This window comes from Corylus avellana, chromosome ca2 (genome assembly GCF_901000735.1).
Source record: "Corylus avellana chromosome ca2, CavTom2PMs-1.0".
Classification (NCBI taxonomy): Eukaryota; Viridiplantae; Streptophyta; class Magnoliopsida; order Fagales; family Betulaceae; genus Corylus; species Corylus avellana.
In genome coordinates, this window is record NC_081542.1 from 44778700 (window position 1) to 44783794 (window position 5095).

The 5095-nt window shown below is 34.1% G+C and overlaps 1 protein-coding gene across 2 annotated transcripts in view; it reads left to right on the forward strand.

Moving 5' to 3' along the window:
• Positions 1 to 5095, forward strand: part of LOC132170488 (protein TRANSPORT INHIBITOR RESPONSE 1-like) — a 16033-nt gene that overhangs the window by 1739 nt on the left and 9199 nt on the right. The window lies entirely within an intron of this gene.

Here is a 5095-nt window from a genome sequence, read left to right on the forward strand (position 1 = left end):
TTTATGAAAGTGTCGTAAATGATGCCTATCAACATCTTATAAAAGCATATGCTATTTCCGTCAAAAAAATTTAATGGCCCACCACGTCAAACTTATCACCGACTGCATATTAAATATGTCACATTAGTATTATTATTATTATTATTTAAAAAAAAAAAGAATTGTTTTTGGGATGGGGCCTGGCCCTCACTAGCCCATTTTCTACCGATGATGACGAGTGATGAAGGTCCATGGTAAAGGGGGAGTTACTATTGATATGATAGAGATTTATCCCTAACTCATAAATAGAGAGAATGAGTTTCACCTAACAAAGAGATTGTTAACAACTTGACATGTCATGAATGAGCGCGGTACCACATCGACAAAAAGTAAATACATTTATATATACGATTGGGTTTAAAATTTAAATGAATTAAAGAACCTCACATTAGTTTCATTCACTTTTATTCATTGTTTCAAGCCCTTGGGGTGAAGTACTGGTGAAGTACTGGACCATCATCTTAATTCACAGCCGTCATAATGGCCCGGTCCCGTTTTTGTTCCTTCATCAGTCCTTTTTCAATTCGGCCAAAGGCCCACCAAAACTAGGCTGAGTAATGGTAGGGAATATTTTTTTTTTCAACATTTATTTCTTTGTTTTGTATGAAGAGAAATTACATTTACTCTCCCAAATTATTCTGTAATTTGTAATGTTCTTCAAACCTTCAATTTTTGTAAAATTTTCTATTAACTTAGATGGCAAGCATATCACGTGACCCATATTATACCCTTCTTTGAACCTTGTAAAAATACAACTATATACTTAGATTAACAATAATTTAAGAAAAAATTATGAAGGGTATTTTTGTCATTTTGAATTATGTGAAACGCACACAACCCGCTCCATTACGAGTTAACAAAAACTCCTAGCTGAAAAGGACATTGCAAATTGTGTAGTAGACTGGTAGAGTATATTTTAAAATGAAAGTTTTGGCAGACGTTACAAATTATATAGTAATTTGGAAAGAATAAGTGTAATCAATTTCACCATTCAATTACATTATTTCGGTGCAATTATAGCTAGGTAAGTCACATAAAACTCACATTGCCAAAAATTAATGAAGTATTTGAATTATTGGCCCCATCAAGGAGGCCGGCTATCAGTTTGTACTGAAACATATAGTGTGGGCTGGGGCTTAATAACTCTCCACCAAACTTTAAGCATCTTCGAGTTTTATTTGTGAAAAATGAGTTGGATTATAGTTAATTAGTTAGATCTAAACGTTCTATTGTTGTTTTGAAGTCATGTTTATTTGTGACTTGAATGTATCCTAGTTACTATTGTGTCTGGTTTCTATTATGATTTGAGGTTGTGTGTGCTTCATTGATCAATGATAAATAGACATCTTATTTTCATATAAGGTGTTTTCAAAACATGCTATTTGTTAAAAAAAAGTTATTTTTAAAAGAGAAATATTATTTATACTTCCACTCCTACACTTGTATTGATATACAGTGTCAAGTCAAAGAGCGTGTACTTAATTGGAAAGTATTTGAGTGGAATTGAGATTCCCTCCAATTTCAGAGAAATTGAAGATTCTTCAATTATTAATCGTGACATTTCATTATAAATTTAATGGTCTATAAAATGTCAGTTGCTTTTGTATAACCGAGGCATTAAATGCTAACTTTTGTTTTACTAATGTTTAAATGATTTTATAAACCATTAGATTTAAAATGAAGGGCCATGATTAACAATTAAAGAATTTCTAATTTCCCTCCGATTGGATGGAATCTGGATCCGTGAGAGTGTAGGTAGCATTACTTTTTTCTATGAACATTGTTAGCGTTTCAAAAAATCAGGGATTAGCCTTTTCACATCTCTCATGATTTGAAAAAATATATATATATATTTTCACGTTTTGAAACTACCATTCTTCTCGATCGAAACACTTTCTATAGTTTGTTTATTTATTTATTATTTTTCTTTGAGAATATAGTTTGTTTATAAATACAGTTGAAACATGTTAAATTACAGGGTCAAACAATGTCGGACAAAATTCTAGATCTCATATTCCGTGTGCCGTATGCACGTGAACAGACTTGTCAAATTTAAACAATAATGAAAATTCCGTGGAATTGAGAGGTTATATATATATATATATATATATATATATATCCTCAATTATTCAACTATTTTTTATTGTACCATTACTGTGTGTTCTAGAGGTATATTATACTCTTACACCAATCCTACCAAGGCATGTGATTTCCGTTGGCTATGCCCCGCCCGCCGGTGATGAGTCTAGTCACATAATCAAAGCTCCATCTAGAAGAAGGTTTGAGCTAGGGGTTTAATTGTTAGAATATTAATTAAACTAATTATTTTTTATTAACTTAAACTTGAAATAAGTGTCAATTTAATATTAACGACGTGAAAGAACATGAAGCTTAATTACCTCAATCAACATTAAAATGTCCATATATCTACTTAATTCATGTGGATTTCCCTCATCAGAACTTACTACACAATGACAAGTGATAATAATCCATTAACATGTCACTTATGAACGCGGGTTTTTCTTAATCCGTGGTGGAAGAAAACGCCTTTTTATTTAATTAGTGTTTGATCGAGAAACTTGAAGGGTTTTAATCATAAGATCTGGTGGGGTCGGTGAGATCTTACAAGGGATGATGATTTTACTTAACAATATCATCCTTGAAGCCTTGGGAAATGTTGCAATGAGGGTCGTTACTTAGGGTTGGGTGAGAGGTCTATTTTCTATCTTTAAATTTAATGATGATGGAGCAATGGAAACAGAAACAGTCTAGGGTTCCAACCCTAATGGCCAACAGCACTGTCTAATAAATCGCAACCATGTGTAAAAGCTAGGGTTGTTAAGCTGTCTCATTCAGATTCGAAGCTAATAATATTTGCCGCCCCATGGCGGCCATCAGTCTTGCGCAAGGCTGATCCCCCTGGCCTAGCTAGCAGCTACCATCTATCAACGAAACACCATTTTCTTGCATTGCAAGCTCTATAAACAAAGCCAATTTACAAATATTTTTCTTGGATGATTATTAGTCGTTAATCAAGCTTTTGTTCGCCGCAATCAGGGCATGAAGATTTGGGATCAGTTTATAATTATCTTGATGATTTTGGGAGGATACTGAGAAAATCTTTGACATTTTCCTCTCATCGGCTCATGCAAATAATTTGCGTGTTCTGGGATTTTATGGATTAGTCAAATATAAAGGGTCCCAAAGAAAGATTAAAGTTACTTTGTATTTTCGGAGAGTCAACATCAACAGCTCAATGCTGATGATCGAGCTCCTTTAACACATCACATCAAGGCTAAAAAAAATATGGTAGATTTAGATTTAGCTAAATTAATTAAACCCATATTCAAATCTATATTTTTTTCGACTAATATTTAAGCAATAAATAACAATATTTTAAGTTTGTCAAGTGAGAGTCACCTGAAACTTTCTCTGTACACATGCTTTGCTTGACTGTTAAAACTTCGTATATAGGAGGGTAATACTATGGGTTAAATACTAAATACCCTATAGAGTTTTATTTTTTAATTTTTTATCTCCTAGGGTTTATTTTGTATTACAGGAGGTTCTTGTGATTTTAATAAAAGACCAAATTCGTTATTCCGTTAGTTGACCTAATGGAAGTCCACGTGAACCAATTAAATGTTGACACGTGGCACATACTTAATTTTAAAAAAATTAATTAATTTTTTTTTAATTTACAAAAAAATAATAATAATAATAATTGGGGGTGAGCCACCCCCTTGGCCATTTGGGGGTGACTCTTTGGCCATGGGGGTGGCCAGGCCACCCTCATTTGGCTGGATGGGAGTGGCCAAAACCACCCCCAATGGTGGTCGGCCACCCCACTTGGAGCCAAGGGGGTGTCCGAAACCACCCCCAATGGTGGTTGGGGATGGTTTCGACCACCCCCTAGCACCATGGGGGTGGCTCCCTTGGAGCCAAGGGGGTGGCTCCAAATGGTCATGGGGTGGCTCGGCCATCCCCAATTTTTTTTTTTTTTAAAAAAAAAAATTAAGTAGGTGTCACGTGTCAACATTTGATTGGTGCACATGGACTTCCATTAAGTCAACTAAAAAAACGAATTTGGTCTTTTATCAAAACCATAAGGACCTCTTGTGATACAAAATAAACCCTAAGAAAAAAAAATTAAAAAATGAAATCTTATGGGGTATTTAGTATTTAACCATAATAATAACAACAATAACAAGAGTTGTTATTAAATATTTTTAGTCCAAAATCCTTAAATTTCATGTGTGAATTATATATACGCCTTGAAAAAAGAGGAAACAAAAAAACTCAATCCCTCGCTCTACTCCCACTCGAGCAAATAAATTCAAAGTTTATACAGAAAGAGTGCTTAACTCCTCGCGAGACTATTGCTTGAGCATACAATGGCCAAGCCACAATAATTTTTAGCCTCAACCAAAGAGTTCATTGGTGCACCGGAATTCTAAATTTCAATGAGTTCGTTTGTGGAAAAGATTCTGTAGAAAAAGGCCGGAGTTTTGTAGCCGCTACAATAAGAGACATACTTCTTGTTTGCTATAATTGCAAGCCTATGTCTAGATTACAAATGTTTTGTAAGAATAAATTGATTGTAACAAATTGTTTTTCTAATAGTGAGATTTTCTATGGAGTTGGTCGGCCTTCAAAGTAGTTTTTTTTTTTTGGAAAAATACATTTTACTCTCTTGAACTATCTACTTATTTATACTTTGACCTTCAATGTTTAAAAAGTGACACTTGATCCCCCAAACTTCTAAATTGTTGCAATTCGACCATTCTGACTTTTTTTTCCCCAAAATGCACACATCCCAAGTTAAAAAAAAAAAAAATTAAAAATTAAGGAGTGTCCGGTTTGGGGTGACTTCGGGCCAACTAGGGTGGCCGGCCACCCCTTAATTTTTTTTTTGTTGGGAAAACTTCATTGAAGACCCCTGAACTTCCACCCGATTTGATAAACCCATTTTAAACTTCAAAATCTCTCAATTTAGTCCCATAAACTTTCAATTACTTTCAATTTGGACCCGTCCGTCAGATTTTAAACTTACATG